At 38.6% G+C, this 18,330-nt stretch overlaps 1 long non-coding RNA gene across 1 annotated transcript; it reads right to left on the bottom strand.

Moving 5' to 3' along the window:
* Positions 1-12,764: 12,764 nt before the first annotated feature.
* LOC133713700 (uncharacterized) lies at positions 12,765-14,640 on the bottom strand. The gene is made up of 3 exons (XR_009848205.1): positions 14,319-14,640; positions 13,734-13,794; positions 12,765-13,078 (listed from the first exon to the last, which is right to left on the bottom strand). It is a non-coding gene; the product is annotated as an uncharacterized LOC133713700 (long non-coding RNA).
* Between the last annotated feature and the right edge of the window lie 3,690 nt (positions 14,641-18,330).

Here is an 18,330-nt window from a genome sequence, read left to right as displayed (position 1 = left end):
TCACGAGATTCATTTTTGAACGGAGTTACTTTATTTTCGGAAAAATGGTTAAATTGTGAAATCGTTTTTCATAAATAAATATTTGTTTTAAAATTATATGAACTTGATCATCAACAGTTCATAGGTAAGTAAAATGAAGTTTTATTATAAAAATGAATTTCTTGATTTTAATACGTATGAACTATAGTTGGTATTAGTGGTCATTCATGAGTGGATGACTACGTATATATATATATATATATATATATATATATATTTACGTGAAATATATAAATCTGGATGATGTGGCATTGTGATATGTAGACTTTTAATGATTTATATCGTTGAAAGAGTGATTTGGAGTTGTGGTGTGACATTTGTGAGTCGTGCGGGATTTTGTTCAAATGTTTCCTGATCTACGGATCTGGTGTCACAGTGGTGACATAGGCAATTGTTATCGTAAGGCTGAACCTCGGATGAGGTGACAGGTTACGATTCAGTGGAGGTAATGTTTTTCTGATCTACGGATCTGGTGTCACAGTGGTGACAGAGGCAATTGTTATCGTAAGGCCGAACCTCAGATGAGGCGACAGGTTACGATTCAGTCGAGGTAATGTTTTTCTGATCTACGGATCTGGTGTCACAGTGGTGACAGAGGCAATTGATATCGTAAGGCTGAACCTCGGCCGAGGTAACATGTTACGATTCAGTTAGAGCTCTAGTCTGTCTGTCATTGTACTGCATGGGGGTGACGCGTTGGGTTACTTGAGGCCCATGAGTACACATGTTTTTAAAAGAGAGTTCGGGTGGATTCTTTCCCTTATTTCCATTGAGGGACTTGAGTTCTTTCTAGAGTGTGGAGTTGATTTCGGTTTTATTTGAATTGTTTGTTTTAATGTAATCTCCTGAACTAAGTTATATGCAGGGATTACTTCCTTTTGAATTGTTTGTTTTAATGTAATCTCCTGAACTAAGTTATATGCAGGGATTACTGCCTTTTGAATTGTTTGTTTTAATGTAATTTCCTGAACTAAACTATACGCAGGAATTGCTATGATTTGAATTGTGTGATTGTAGGTGATCTCCTGAACTAATTTTCTATGCAGGGATTACTAATTGTTTACCTAGTGTGATTGTATGTTTGGTTGTGTTTTGTGGAGTTATATGTTGTTGCTTTAATTTATCTCACGAGTTGAGAAATTATAAGCATGAGTGACGTGAGTCATTTTAATTGAGTTTATTCATACGAGCTTAAAAAGCTTACCGGGTTTGTTGTTTGCAATCCTGGTGCACTATTCCATGGTGTAGCGGTTATTCTTGCAGGTGAGGACCACCAGGGTTGAGATCGAGGCGAGGAGTGCAGCAGTGTTAGGTTCATAACCTATTTTTGTTAGTGTACACTACGCCAATATTTGAATCAGACAACACGCATCAGACAACTGCCCACATTTTTTCTGTCATCTGAAAAAATCAGACGGCAGCAAGAATTATTCTATTGTGTATGATTCAATCATACAACAGTTATTTAGAATAGGTGTGATGTTGTCCGCATTTCTTTAAGAGACAACAAATTTTTAGATTGCTGTTGTCCAAATATCTAGTTTCAGACAACATAATAAATGATGATGTTGTTTCATAGTTATTCAGACAATGATTGAATATTGTCTGTCGTCTAAATAAATTCAATCAGACAACTCTTTTTACATTGCTATTGTGCAATTAATAATCAGACAATCACCATATTTTTATGTTGTCTGATATTTTCAGTTCAGACAACATCTTTTGTTGTCTGTTGTGTGACATTGTTACATACAATTGGTCCTTAATTTATGTTGTCTGTTTTTAGGGTTAAAATTTATTCTGCCCTAGCTCGCTGACTATACATGCGCGCCTCTCAACACTTAGACAAAATTAAAAATTAAAACTTCCCTCTACTTTTGCACTCCCAAAACATTCGAGCCCGCCCTCAGCTCGACCTCGATCTCTCTCCCAAAATCGCTTTCCCCGACGATCTCACCTTTCTCTGTCTCAACCCTTAGCTCGACCTCTCCGAAGCCCTCACCTCTCTCTCACTCAACCCTCAGCCATCACATTCTCAGCCATCTCTCTCGCTCATCCCTCAGCTCTCACTGTCTCTCTCAATCGAAGCTTTGTAGTCGTCTCCCTCAATCGAAGTCAGCTTTGGAGGTTCTTGACTGTAGACTGCTCCCTCTTTCGAGCTAGGTACGAACTGTACTTTACAAGTTTGTTAGGGTTTCGGGGTTGATTTGGATTTGAATTTGGGAGTAGGGTTTCGAATTCAAATCGATTTTTGAGTTGAGGATTTTCTGGATAACATGGATTTGGGGATTGGGGTAGAACTCGAATTGGGTTTATGGTTTGTTGTTAATTTCGATTTGGGGGTTGTCAAATTTGGGGAAACTGCCTCTTAAATTTGGGTTTTTTTTTTGTTAATTTCAATTTTGGGGTTGTGAAATTTTGTTTTTTGTGAAATTTCGTTGTACTGGGTTTTGCTTTTAATAGCTTCTGGGTTTCAATTTTCTTGTTTCTTTTTAAATTTATGATTGGTATAGGTAGAATGACCTGTGTTTCTTTCGTGGCCACATAATAAGCTGTGTGATTTGTATGAAAACTATTTTATCTTTGATAAAATTAAATGTTGTAGTTGGAGTGGTAACAGGTTCTTACAGCAATCTGTTTTGAGTAACCATTCTTTCCCCTTTTTTCAGAATCTCCTGATTTTGTAAGATCTATAGCTAGTATTCGTACCTTTGGATTGAAGTACCTCATACAATATTTTCTTTGAACAATTGGAATCACGATTTTGTGGGTCTCAATTATCTGGTTTTCTGGTACGGTGTCTATTGTTTATGTTATGTATCTGCTGCACTCAACTGATCATCTCCATAAAAAGTAGAATCATATATACTGAAGCATGGAGTACTAGACTACGTACTAGCATATTGCTTTGTATGATTTTGAACTTGTTTGCTGTAATTTCAATGACAATGCATGGTGGTCAAAATGTAACTTTTGGTTTGCAATATGGGTAGATGAATTGAGCTTATTGGTTTGTGTGGCTTTGAAGTTGTTTGTTGTTGATTTATATGACAATGCATACATGCATGGTTGTGAAAATGTAACTTTCGGTTTGCAATATGGGCAGATGAACTGAGCTTTGATCTTATTGCTGTTGGAGGAGTATATATAAGCTTATTGCTGGTGGAGGAGTACTATAAACTGAAGTGAGTATGTCTTTGCAAATATTCTCTTATTCGATCTGTACTAGCTAGTGAAGCATATATATAGGTTTATAGTTTTTAAGTATGTGTTTGTTGAACTGCCTAGTTGTGATGACATGCATATTGTATACAATTTGCCGTGGTTGCGATAAAAATGTTTGATGAGTATGATGTTACTTGTGGGAATGCTTTCTAAGTTGTGTTTTTTTTTTTTTTTCCATTGTAAGATGGATAAATCATGGATACATGCTGATAGAAGATCGCGGAATTTTCGGTTGAAGAGATGATTCAGTTTGCACTAGAGAATGGTTGTGATGTTAATAGAATATGTTGCCCTTGTTTGAATTGTGCGCACGTTAACTATCATAAGGCTAGGGTTGTGAAAGATCATTTAGTCGAGTTTGGCATAGATAGAACATACACAAAATGGATTAACCATGGGGAAAATTCAGAGACTGAAGGGTATTAAGAAACTGTAGAGATGGAACCTAATCACATAGGTATAGGGGGGCACGATGATGAGGAGTTTTCAGAAGACTCTGATGAGTTTTTTAGGTTTGTTGATGATGGCGATAAACCTCTTTACCCTGGTTGTACCCGTTTTACAAAGTTGAATGGACTTGTTAAAACGTATAATATGAAAGCAAAGCATGGGTTAAGTGATGCATGCTATTCTGATATGTTAATACTGATCGGAATATTGCTTCCAGAAGGTAATGAGATACCTGCATCTTTCTACGAGGCTAAAAAGACGTTGTGTGCATTAGGAATGGGCTACGAAAAAATACATGCATGCCCTAATGATTGTATCTTATATAGGGACAGTCATGTTGATGCCACTAGCTGCCCTACTTGTGGCATATCTAGGTGGAAGTTGGGAAAGAATAATGTAGAGAAAGAAGGGGTTCCAGGTAAAGTTTTGTGGTATTTTCCACCTATACCTAGGTTCCAAAAAATGTTTCAATCAAAGCATACAGCTAAAACCTTGACTTGGCATGCTGATGAGCGAGTCAAGGATGACAAATTGAGGCATCCGGCTGATTCCCCTACTTGGAAGTTAGTGGACGATAAGTGCCCCGCTTTTAGTTCAGACCCTAGGAATCTAAGGCTTGCGCTTTCCTTCGACAGGTTCAATCCCCACAGTTCCCTATCTAGTAGATATTCTTGTTGGCCTGTCATATTAGTGAGCTACAATCTTCCTCCATGACTATGCATGAAGAGGAAGTACATGATGCTCACTTTGTTAATCTCGGGACCTAAACAATCTGGAAATGACATTGATGTCTACCTCCAACCGTTGATAGATGATTTGAAGATTTTGTGGGATGGGGTTGAAGGGGTCTATGATGCTTATAGGAATCCGTACTTCACATTAAAAGCAGTCCTCTTTTGGACAATCAACGACTTCCCTGCATATGGGAACTTATCAGGCGGCATTGTGAAAGGATACAATGCGTGTCCTATTTGTCTAGAGAACACCAAACCTCTTAGGCTCAGTCATGGTCAAAAGATGTCGTATCAGCGGCATCGAAGATTCTTACCACGTCACCATCCTTATCGAAGACAGGCAACAACTTTTGATAACACTGAAGAAGCTGACCTTGCTCCTGTTCCATTAAGTGGACATGAAGTGTTGGAAAGAGTGGGAGAGTTGAACATGCGTTTTGGTAAAAAGCACTGTCATCCTTCATATAAGAGTGTTGAAGATGTGAACAGACCGTGTTGGAAGAAGAAATCAGTTTTCTTCGAATTGGAGTACTAGAAGTTTTTACCGGTTCGCCACAATCTTGATGTCATGCACATCGAGAAGAATGTGTGTGATGCACTCATTGGAACATTGCTGAACATTCCTGGGAAAACAAAAGATGGGGTGGCTGCTCGATTTGATATGGTGGCTATGTGTATAAGGACTGGTCTGAAGCCCGATACTTCGGGAAAAAAGCAGAAGTTACCGTTGGCAAGCTGGAATTTGATGTTAGAAGAGAAGAGAACAGTTTGCACTTCTTTTTCGGTATGAAGTTAGCTGATCATTTCTGTTCTAATGTGAGGAGTTTAGTGTCAATGGAAGATCTTCGGCTTGTTGGCATGAAATCACATGATTGCCATATAGTGCTCCATGACTTGCTTCCCATTGCAATTCGTTCTGTTTTAGATAAACCTGTTAGGTATGCCATCATTCGATTATGTCTTTTCTTCAAGGGGATCTGCAGTAAAGTCATAGATGTGGGGTTGCTGAAAAAAATGCAAGCTGACCTTGTCGTAACCATTTGTGAGCTTGAGAAATTCTTCCCACCTTCCTTCTTCGATGTCATGATTCATCTTTCAGTCCATCTTGTTAGAGAAGTTGAGCTCTGCGGCCCCATTTTCTTTAGATGGATGTATCCATTTGAAAGATACATGAAGACTTTAAAGGGCTATGTTAGAAACCATACATTTTCAGAAGGTTGCATTGCTGAGTCATACATCGCTGAAGAAGCAGTGGAGTTTTTGGCGAATCGTGATCTAGATGAAGCTGTTGTTGGAGAAAGTGCCACCATTTCAGATGGCAATACATGTAGACCTTTATCAAGTGCCACAATCATCAAGCCCGATAAGAAGCAGTTCCAACTAGCGCATCTATGTGTATTGCAGAATACAGATGAAGCAAGGCCCTATTTTGAGTAAGTGAGCCTAACTGTTTTTCCACTTCTATTTTGTTGATGTACAAGTATCTTGGAAGTTAGTTTACTAAATGTTATCATTTCTATTCTTTTTTGTAGTGAACACTTGGAAATCTTGAAGCGTGTTTTTCCAAACTTTGAAAAAAATGAGAAATGGCTAAAGGAGAAGCAGAATAAAACATTTGTGAAATGGATACAAGACAAGGTAGTGATCTGCTTATTTCAACCTCTTATTTATTTCGACATGTTTAGATTATAATAGTGTTTTATGTGGAAATGTAGGTTGCAGCTGAACTTCTTGATGACAGTAACAATATATCAGAAAAGTTACGATGGATCGCTGATGGTCCTAATCCAGAAGTACCCTTATTATGTGGTTACATGATCAATGGGGTTAACTTCACCACCAAGGATCGTGATGATGTCCGACAAGTTCAATGCAGTGGTGTTTCATTATTCGCCAATGCAATGCTAGTGTCTAGTTCGAAGGATAAAAACCCTGTGAATGATGATACCACTTTCTATGGAGTCATTAGGGATATCTGGGAGTTAGACTATCATAGTTTTAGGATACCTATATTCTATTGTGATTGGATTGATATTGATAAGGGCATTAAGATGGATGACCTAGGATACACTTTAGTAAATTTGAACAAGTTAGGACATTTCAATGATCCTTTTGTGTTAGGTAGACATGTGAAGCAAGTCTGCTACATAGATGACCCTCTTAATGCTAATTGGTCAGTGGTTTTACGATGTCCGGATAGGGATTACCATGTTGGGGATGAGGAGGAGGTTGACGTCATTGAATTAGAGCAGGAGCCATTTGTTGCAACCATGCCACCCATAGATAGTACTGAAGGCACTAGTGACCAAACCAGCAATTACATGCGGGATGGTGACGAAGGCATATGGGTGGAATGATGAATTGTGTGTTATCATGGTTTAGGGTTGATGTTGTTAATTTGATCATTGTAATTGAACCTTTGTATGAATCTTTGCTTACTGAATGGTTGGTCTATATATATATATATATATATATATATATATATATATATATATATATATATATATATATATATATTTGATTCTACCATGATGTGAATCGTTGCCTTTTAAGTACACTTTTGCATTCTTTGATTGCTTTAATCTGTTATCGTTTTGTCTAAGATGAATTTACTGTAATCAAATGTTCATTGTGAATCTTTGTTTTATTTTGCTTTCCTACCTGATTATATGTTAAACTAATCTATGTGTTATTGGTTTAGGTTATGGCTCCAACAAAGACAAGGGCTGCCTCTAGAGCAAGGGCAAATATTCTGAAGGCATTGAGAGTGACAAGAGCGAAGTCTGCACCAGAACCAGCAAAACTGGCTCACTCGAATGCTTATGAAAATATGCCTTCCCCAAAGAAAGCAATCACATCGCTGAAGGTCAAAAAGTCATTAACCAAGAAGAAGAAGGGCAAGCCATCAAAGGCCACCAGCCCCGAAAAACATGGCTTACAGTTGTTGAAGCGAGGCTATGTAACTATGCATAGGATTGTGCGTCGAAAAATCCTTGGTGTAAGGCTTAAAGTCTTGTTTAACAAGAAGGGTTCGCCTTATGGTGCTGCAGCGAAGGAAATGCAGTCATACATTGGGGTACTTGCACGTACCAAGGCACCTATTTGGAGACCTACTTGGAAGCAGGTGCCAAGAGATCGTAAAAATAAGATATGGCAATGCGTTGAGGTATGCAAATGACCCCTTTGTTTATTTCATTAATGTAAACAACAAGTACTTTACCTTCATAGACTTGGTTTTAATCTGAACAATTATCATCTGTTTAGATGGCATTTGAGGTACCACCGGAGGCAAGGAAACTGGTCCTATCTTCAGGTTGTCAAAAGTGGAGAGAATTCAAGAGCAAGCTGACTACACACTACATCATACCTTTTAAGGATGAACCAGAACTGCTAGAGTATCCCCCTGCTGATTACAGCTTCATCGAGAAGTCTCATTGGGACATATTTGTAGCTGATCGGTTATCTGAGGACCTTTTGGTACAGTTTATGAGTATTTTAATGTTTTGATGATTTTGATTTCCCATTTACTGTAATCATGTCCATACTTTTGAATTGATACATGTTTTTACTTGTACTGTTTATAGGCACTTCAGAAGGTGCAAAATTAAGGGAAAGAGGGCTAAGAACAATTACCCTCATCGCATGTCGCGCAAGGGATATGCAAATCTGGAGGCTGAACTGGTGAGCATATATAGACTGATCCTCAAATTCTTTCATACATTGTTGTTTTAAGGTTAAATGATTCCTTATATTTTTGTCATGCATGTTGTAGTCGAAATCTATCCCTGAGTCAGAACTCGACCGTGCAACAATGTGGATCAAGGCACGGCAAGATAAACATGGTAACTTCAAAGATGATGAGGTAGAGCGCTAGCAGAAGGTCGCAGAAATAGTAAGTAAACCAGTATAGTCTTTTCAATTAATTGAAGCCATTTTTACAACCATATTATGATATTGGCATTTGTAAATCCTAAACTAATTTATGCGAGTGTCATTTTTTGTTTTAGGACAAGGTGAGGAAGGAAGTGAGTGAAGGATCGGTGACAACCTGTGGTACTGATGATGTGTTGACATTGGCTCTAGGTAACCCAGAGCACCATGGTAGAGTCCGTGGTGTGGGAGGTCATGTCAAGCCTGCTACTTATTTCAACCTACCTAGGCACCACAGAAAGAGTGTTGAAGAGAGGATTCAAGAAGGCTGTAAGAAATTTATAGAAGAGGAGACAGAGAAGATTGTGGCACGAGAGAGAGCTCATTTTTCCGAGAGGATAATGAGGCTGGAAGCTAAATTACAGGAAGTGAGATCCACTCCCATTGAGTCGCCTCTTGGAGGGCACATTAGCAAGGATGTTGGTTCTGGACAAGGTAGCTGCTCCAATTTGAGGGAGAAGTGTGTAAAGCAGAAGGCTGATGAGGTTGTTGTCGCTGCAAAGAAGCAATTGGATTTGGTGGATGACATTGTGAAGGAACTAGAAAAAGAAAGGGTTATAGAGCTGCCGGTGGAGGAACCAGCTACCGTAGAGGTTCAGGAGAGGGCTATTGAGTTGGTTGAAGTCACACAACAGGTATATATTCCCTAAACCCTATATGATCAATGTAGATGTACATTACTTTGTCTATTTTCATGCATATGGGATCAGGAATATATATATATATATATATATATATATATATATATATATATATACAGATCCTATCCAGAGCGGAGCTCCGCTTTGAAAATTAACGTGTGAAGTTCGAGTTTTCGGTCACTTTTCTGTCGCATATCCACATCTCGACCGTTCTGTTTTTAGATACTAGTGTATAGATCGTCTCTGCAAATTTTCAGCCAAAATGATGATCGTTAAGTCATTGATAAGTGCCTTAAAGCTAGTACGGTTTAAGTTGACAGATTCAGTCCGTCCATTGGTTTAAACGAGTTAGATGCCTTAATGATCATCAATTTGGCTGAAAATTTGCAGAGATGGTCTATACAGTAGTACCTAAAAACTGAACGGTCGAGATGTGGATATGCGACCGAAAAGTGACCGAAAACTCGAACTTCACACGTTAATTTCAAAGCGGAACTCCGCTCTGGATTGGATCTGTATATATATATATATATATATAGTTGATCAGTCATTGACATAGTTATTTGTATGGGAATATGTGGTTCTTCATAAAACAGGAACTCAAGGAGGCAGAGTGCAAATTGGCTTTAGGTGACATTGGCAATATTGTTGCCATTGCGAGGCTTGTTGAAGTCGACGCTGACTCCGCCAACCAGACAATTCATGGTGTACATTTGGGAGAAGAGAATGTGCGAGTGTCGATTTTACGTCCACTTGACCCTAAAGCTAAGCTTCCATTCCTAGTCGGAGATGAGATGGTTACTGTCAAAGATGTTGTGGGGTCTTTTGTTGCTTGGCCGAGGGATCTTATAGTTCAATCCCCTCCCGATGTTAAGAAGGTAAAGTAACAAGAATTGGAATTTAATGAGATTATATATGTTACATGTTGTCTATTTGTTAATTAAGCACTCAAAACTGTTTTCATGTAGAAACAACCTATGAAGGCTGGTAAGGGTTTGAAGAAGAGGAAAAGGGTAGTAGCCGTTGATGAAGAGGAGTTATTTATCGACTTCAAGAAGCTGCCGAAAGATTACCCTACAGCGTGCAAGTGCTTGTGGTTGTGGGCGAAAGACAATTTGGCAAATGGGAAGACAATCTCCTTTCAGATGGAAGACAAAGTTTTTGGCATCAACAAAAAGCAATATGTGTTTAAGGCAGATATTCATGCCTTGTGTACCATGGGTGAATTGTCGGGTGGAGTGATCTGCATGTACATGCTATAAGTTGCTCCAATAAGTCATTCTTAATGTATTATTGCCATATAATTGTGTTTCAATAATTATACTCTCCTAGATTGCAAATATATTAATGCTCTACCTATTTTGCAGCTACTTGCATGAAGTCTTGAAGAGAGCAAAGATGTCAGAGATGGTTGGCTTTGTGGACCCTTCACAGCTTGGCGCACTTGGATGTGGAAATCCAACAGAAAGATCACGCCATCTAGCAAATAGGTTCCAAAATGCAAAGAAAGGGCAGATTTTTATGTTGCCATATAATGCAGGGTGAGTAACATATTTTTAAGTTTATCTAATTGCTTGAAGTAGTCATTTAGTAAGTAATATGTATGTGTATATGTATAATACGTACAAAAACTGGAGTTGACATAATTTTTGGTTTCAAATTATAAGCAAGCACTGGATGTTGACTGTTGTCAATCCGGATGAAGAAACAATCTACTTCATGGATCCTTTGAGGCGTCGACTAATAGGTGACGAATGGGAGACGGCTGTGGAGAAGTAAGTTTGGAGTGTCTTTCATTTTGATTAAATGATGGACTGATGATTTCTGTGTTTGTTTCTTTGTAATTGATCGATTTTAACTTATTGCTTTCTTATGTTTATTTGTTAGTGGTATCAAAATTTACAATGCTCACAGGAATAGATCTAGCCGCAAATCAATATTGTGGCAAAACATGGCGGTATGTCTAGCTAGTATTCATTTGTAGGTTTACACCTTCTACTTTGGTTGGTACATATGATGGTTAGTGCACTGCTGAGCTCTTGTAATGTACTGTTTTTAGGGTATTCCGGTACAGCAAATTGACAAGGATTGTGCCATATTCATCATGCGGTTCATGAAAGAAATAGTTGAGGATAGGAATCTGGAATTTTCATCAAAGGTAAAGCCTCAAATTTAGGCCTAAAATGCTTTGTAACTTCATTTTCTTGTTGCATGTGATTTGTGATGTTGAGATAGTACTATATTTGTTTCAGTGGCAGCGGCGATCATCCAAGGAATTGGTTTACACCCAAAAGGATCTTGATGCTGTGAGGACAGAGTGGGCTAAGTTTGTCATGAAGTATCACACATAGCTGGTAAATGCATGGGATAATGTTTTTGGTATTTTGATCACCCTAGCTAGTTGCCATTTTTGGCCTTTATGTATAGGCATATTATGGTGAATGTGCATTGGACAGAGTTATACAAGCACATGTTTTTGGTTTTAATGTATATGTGTAGGCATCAGGGTGTTGATTACTATGTTCATCGATGTTGGGATGAATCGAACTAATGGAATATTGTAGATCTTGTTGGAATCAATGGAAAGTTTTTGGTATCAATATTGGATGTGTTCGTAAATGCGTTGATTGATAGGTTTTTGTTAGATGCAATATCCAGAATGTATGTCTTCTTATCCAATCTCAGACAATTCAATTTCACCAGAAAACCATTGTCTGACAATTGAGCACAAAAAATTCAAGTGAAAAAACTGTTGTCTGTACAACATAACAACAACATCTTTTACATTGGTTCTATTGCCCAACATTGTAAAACACAATGTTAAAGGTACATATTTTGTTGTCTCACTTCATTAACCACTACATCATAGTGCCCAAACTACAAATATGATGTTGTTTGACCAAAAGCAAAACAACATAGAGTACAAATTAAACATTGTCTCACTTCAATAAGCAATACATCATAGTAGCAAAACCATGGTTGAAAATAAACTTCAATAACTGCAAAATCTAGAAAGATGTTGTTTGAGTCGACTACAAATAACATTTTACTATGAGAAAAATGTTGTCCTAAATGACCTCAGAAGTTCATTTTGTTTACATTCTGATGACTTTATTCACTTTGGACAACAGCTATTTAGGAGGTATGTTGTCTTTTCTGGTGTTCATACAACAGCCTTGTTAGTTCTTGCTGTTGTCTGATACCTCCATCAGACGGCTCTCACTCAGTCAACAGCAAAGAGGGGTATCAGACAACAATGAAAAACTCTCGTCTGATCATATTATTGGCGTAGTGGTACTTCTGTTTTTGGTAAGCTCCTAGCGAGCGTATACATTGTATATCAGTTCTCTCGAGTTTTGTATACACTTGTTGATGTGATATTCGACTTAAGTGATCGAGTCTTTATTGACGTTTGTTGTTGCTCAGTTTTATTTGAAAAAGTTTCTAAGTATTTTGGGCATTTGGTTAAGTTTTCGCGTTTCAGATTTGAATTTCTTTATTCAAAATTAGGGGCGTGACACTTTACAAGCTCTGATACCAGTGAGTTGCGGATCTAACCAATGCTCAAATAATCAAGAGGTTTTTGTTCCTCTTTTAGAACATATCTCAGATTTTCAATTTTTTCTTCAATTCTATAAATATATTTTTGTACTAGGAAAATTCTATCCCAGTATCCTGGAGTTGCTCTACTGAGTTTATCTCGGTAGTCTTTAGCTTTTCTTAACTTTTCTTGTTCTTCTGCTAATTCTTTGTTGGTTATATTGCAGATAGCAATCAACTCCAATCTATCTTTAATTGAAATTATGAATAGTGAAAACTAGCTTGTTTACCGTCGAATATTGACAGGACCCGCCCCGAATTTCATCCTGAAATCCGAGGTGGCCCTGCGGGGCCCACCTTAGAGATAACCCTACCGAGAACTGGTCGAGTCACCCCTAAAGTGGACTACCCAAAACAGTAAGCTACGATAGATCAGAGCCAAACAAAGAAGTGCGGAAGCTATTCATCAACTATGCCTCGAACCATGTATGCCCGACCTCAACTAATAGCGCCTGCAAACTGGGCATTAGAAACCGAAGGGCCCAGGGGAAAGTAGACGAAAAACGTTAGCGTGAGTGGACAAAAATAAACAATTTAAAAGAAAAAGGATTTCATACTTTCCCACATTTATTTCATTAAAAACCTCGATGCATGCACAAATGGTAAAACACATTTAGCTTTAAATCCAAGGATTTCAAAACGATAAACCGACTAGCCTCGCTAGTCAAAACATTCGAAAATAATGTATCGTAAAACCGAAATCTCGTTTCTCAAGAAGATAAGACCAGCCCCGCTGGCTACAGTGAAAATCGGACTAGCCCCGCTAGTCAATGAGGCATTCCCAATGCCAAAACCGTAAATCGATAAATAAACAAGAAATATAATTCCATCGAAATCTCATTTCGAAAAATATTCCAGAAATCTCAATATCGACGAATAAAATATATTAATAAATTCCGGAAATCACCTCGGAAAATAATTCGTCGAAAATCACTTAAATCACAAGTTCAAATCCGAGCGAATAAAACTCACGTTCCAAAAATCATGATGGAAAATCCAAGCAATATTCCAAAACCGAAATCATATCCGAAACTAAAATAATATGATAATTAATAAAACATTAATTCGAAAAAGAAATGCATGCATCAATATTCAAAAACAAACGTCCACTCACAGTACTAGTTGGCGACCACGCAAACGAGTCCCTTCATCTAGCCGTAGCTCGCAACATTGCCCTGTACACAATTATATTTCCGTAAACGGCAATCCGATAAAATAAATACGAACCTAAACGAAACCCGAAAATCTCTATCTCCAATACTTCTCAAATTCCACCCAAATCTCTTCCACAACACCAATTCCTCAATCTACATATTCCACAATGAAAACGAGGGAAATCCAACGGCCGGATTTCCCACAATTTCCATCACAAAACTTCAAACTTCGGAAATTCACAAACAATTCCAAACTCCTCCAAAATTCACCAAACTTCACATACAAGCACTATGATAATTATAGAATTTAACTAGCCAGAAAATGAAATTAAAAAGCTACCCTAGCCGCCGCTACCGCCGCCCACAGTGGCGGCGCCGCCGCCGCCACCACCAGCTCCGATGGCCACCAAACTTTGGCAGCAGCACCTACTCAACGGACCCAACGTTTTATTCAACTACCACTAAGCCAGAAAACGTCTAGAACTAGTTCAACAATTAAGGTAAACATTGAACCCAAAACCGTGAATAGTGCAAGAATTTCAAACCTTCAATTCTTCCTCCATGCTTCAAATCGCTGCAAAAGATTTGGGAAGTATCATCTACATCGCAAGCCGCTTCCAAATGATTATGGTTCGTCGCCGGAGGTGGCCGGAATCGGGAGAAACCGGCGTTGACCAATTTGCTACAGTGAAACTTCAAGGACCCGATGCTTCGTTTTTCGGCCAAGCCGCCGTGAGTTACCGCCGTGGGGAGGTTGGGTAGGAGTAGAGGAGTCCAACGGTGCCACTCGTTCGTCCCCAGGTGGCCGGAATCGTGAGGTGGCCGGAGTTGCAGAGAAAAGGGAGAGAGACGCGGGGAGGAGGAGAGAAAGAGAGAAATGAAAAGTTACCGGCTGCCACAGTAAAAATTCAAATTTATACTATCTACCATGAACAGTAACTTTACCCTTTTCGCTTATTACTTTCGCATACGAACTCCGATTTTTACGTACCACATATGCACGCGCTCGGTTTAACGTCCCCTACAACTTTCATGAAGAACATTTTCTCAATTTTTGACCCGAACAAAAAGTCGATTTTTAGGGCCACTAAAAGTACTAAACCGAAAGTAAAAGTGAAAGTAAATGTCGTTTACCGTCCAAATGACTAGTAAACGGGTGAATTTGGGTTCGGGACGTAACAAATATAGAGGATGAATTTTAACTGCAATTATAGTCAAGACAAATAACTTCAAGATGGGCCCACCACGTTTCATCAAAAGGAAAGAGAAAGAAAACTATTCAAATTAATAGTAATATGCAAAATCAGAGAGAGAGATGAAGGACGGGTACTAAGGGTATAAACAATAAGTGAAAAGAATAGTTGAGAGTAAAAGGAAAAACTTTTATGTGAATGGGGATAAAAATAAGTTGGTGGAGTGTATGGTGTATTTTGGTATTTTGTGGGTAAGTGGTCATTATCCCTAAACCCCAAACAATCGTGTAATGCTTCTCTCTCATAGTCTCATCTCTGCCTCCGGTAAGACATCTCTGTATATTCAGTTCTGAGGTTGCTTTCAAAATTGGTTGATGGCAAATCCGTGTCAATCCAATCATCCTTCTCTTCAAATGACCAGAAGTACTCCACAGAGGGCTCCCACTCTTGGGCTAAGGTGAAGTGCTTGGCTTCTATATGCATATTATTCCTTTGGCAATAATTTTGATATACCTTTGTCAAACACATTGTCATTCTAATGGATCAGAACCCTAGTGCCTAGCACAAGCTGGTAATAGACAGATAGAGATTGGCATTGTGCAAAAGCCTAGTTACAAATGGGATTCGAATCCCGTCTCTGCTTCTAACAGATAAATGTAAATTGACGACATAGTTAACGCATCAGACAAAAGTGGGTTCTTTAGTACAGAACTGTAGACCCAAAGACTCCATTTTATGTCAAACTTGTAACATCCTGACCTCGAAGCCTTTTCTCTCTCTCTCTGCTCCCTCTATCCTCTATAGGTAGTTAGTAAGGAATTGGGTAGCCATCAAGAACCAAATGGATGGGTCTTCTTCTCCCTTTTTATTTTCCCCCACCAAGTTTCTCTTCTGGTTAAGAAATTTAGAGAGAGATGTAGAGAATTCTAGAGGGCTGGTGTCTCCTTTTTAATAGATCTCTTCCTTTTCTCTTCTCTTCCGAACTCTCTCCCTCCTTCTAGATTTGCTATATGGCAGCAAGACATAATACCACGTGTAGGCTTAGAGACCTACAAATATTTGTTATATATTTGTTATATGAAGATACAATTCATTTAAATTTCTTTGGCTACCCATTGCTAAATCAATTGTAGTCAATTTCTTCATTTACTAGAAATAACTAATTTTCATATTCGATTCTTTTATTCACTTCTCAAATCTGTGAAGATAATAGGAAAATATTTATTCCATTTTCTCGTGGCCGGTCTCCTGATCCTTCTTATTTGAGAAAGATATACTTTGTCACTAATTACTTATTACTAAACAATCATATATTGTGTCAGTAAAGATTATTTATTTCGGAAGTGTCTAGGGTATTACAAAACTTCTGTTAATTGATCTCTGTTACTAAAGAAGTTGAGCTTGGAATACAATTACAAAACAAAACCACCTTACCTAAATTTCTTACTATTCTAAACTATTTGTTAACTTTCTTAGAAACCCAGTCCTTAATTCCCTTTCTCCATTGACATAAGCCCAGAAAAGTTCAATTTGTTTTTGAAAGCACGAACTCAATTTTTTTTCATATTTTTTGTAAGTTTAGCTGATTACAGTATTTTGAAACCTCCATTACATTGATACAATTAAGCCTAGGTAAACATTTGCATCAAACAAAGAAATACAGAGCTGAAAACTAAGAGAGGGTTTCTTTAGACCAAGAGATTGGTTTTGTGAAACAAAACTGAAGAAGAGAGTGAAACTAGTAGGGTGCTTTGTTAATCTTCAATGACATCTAGTCTTTATTCTGCTTTGGGTCGATAATTTCTACTGCGATCCTCATAAACAAAAAAAAAGTGAATGAAGATTCAAGATATTTTGGAGACCAACGACCAAAGATGCCGGAGGATTTGGTGACTCTGGACTGCGTTTTCTGGGGACTGGTATGAGGTTAAATTGTTGTTGATTTTGGGGCAAATTTGAAAACTCAATTAACCAAAAGTGAGTGGGAGTGCAGAATGTAAAAAGGGGTGTGTTAATTTCACACCCCTAAAAATTTAGGATATAATATAAAACTTGCATGAAGCCATGAAGAATGATTACGTACCCGGTTTAAGTGGGAAATTGGAGCAGCCAAATTGTATGTGGGGATCAGTACTTGTTAATTATTAAAGTTAGCTCAGATTAGCTAGCTAGCGAATACTACTGGATAGAGGGAGCTAGCTATATGATTAGATCTGTAAACTGATCCCCATAAATTTGTTATTAATTCCTAAATGTTTCCTAGGATTAATAAAGTGTTCGTTTGTACGATTTCGTGGTTCGAGGGTGGAGTGGAATTATTTTTGGACGAATAATTATTCGGAGTGCACGTTTTAGGGGGTTACGAAGTTTGACTTTTTATACGTTTAGATTCTGTGAGAACTTCCTTCACGAAAGTTGTAGAGTGCGTCGATACGAGTTCGTGGACATGTAGAACGCGAAAATCGGAGTTCATATGAAGAAGTTATGGCCATTGGAAAAGGTTTCCATTTTGGTTAAATAGGAAAAAAATCCGAAAATATCAGAAAATACCAACTTTCCATTTTCGGAAAGTTTTCTCTCTCCTCTCTCCCGAGCCCAGTTTTGCCCTCTCCCTTCGCCGGCTGATTTGGTCACCGTCCGGCCACCAATCGGCGCGATTCCAAAGGGAATCCTGCTCTCCTCAGTCCCCTCTACACGTCTGTGGTGGTGATTCATTGTGGGAAGCACCGTAGACGGCGCTACAAGGCCGGGAAGTTTGGCGGCAGCGATGCTTCGAACCCAGATCGGAACTTCCGATTCCGGCCACCTCAGGCGGTGATTCTTGGGGGCTTTTGAAGCCCAGAGGACTTAGATGCTTCCCTCCAAGCGGCTTGCAACGATTCAACCTGTGGAGCTCGAATTTGGAAGATTGGGAATCTAGGGTTCATCGGTTTTCAAAACTTGCGAGGTAAATTCCTGCCAAATGGCTTCGATTCTGACTTTGTGCTAGTTATGAATGTTTCAATTGGAGTTGAGATGAAGAACTTTGGTGTTGGAAGTTTTGCCAAATTCCGACTTTGGGTCGGTGGCGGTGCCGCCACTGTGGTGGTGCTTTCCGGCGGCTTCCGGCCACCTCAGGGACAGTTTCTGTTCCTGATTTCGATCTACTTGTCGATACGAGCATTTCGATATATAGTTTGTAATTTTTTGAGATCGTATGAGCATGTTAGGGTTTTCGATTCGTTTCGGTTTTCGATCCGTGATGATTCGGCCGTTCGATCGAATTGTAGTTTTGATTTATTGATCGTAGAAGTGTTCGGAAGACATTGGATGGTCTTGGATGAGGATCCGACTGTTGGATGGTCGTATAACTGTGTTTTGTGAA

Source organism: Rosa rugosa, chromosome 6, assembly GCF_958449725.1.
Source record: "Rosa rugosa chromosome 6, drRosRugo1.1, whole genome shotgun sequence".
In the NCBI taxonomy this organism is placed as follows: Eukaryota; Viridiplantae; Streptophyta; class Magnoliopsida; order Rosales; family Rosaceae; genus Rosa; species Rosa rugosa.
The sequence above is the reverse complement of the archived record's forward strand: the minus strand, read 5'-3'. Positions and strand labels throughout refer to the sequence as shown.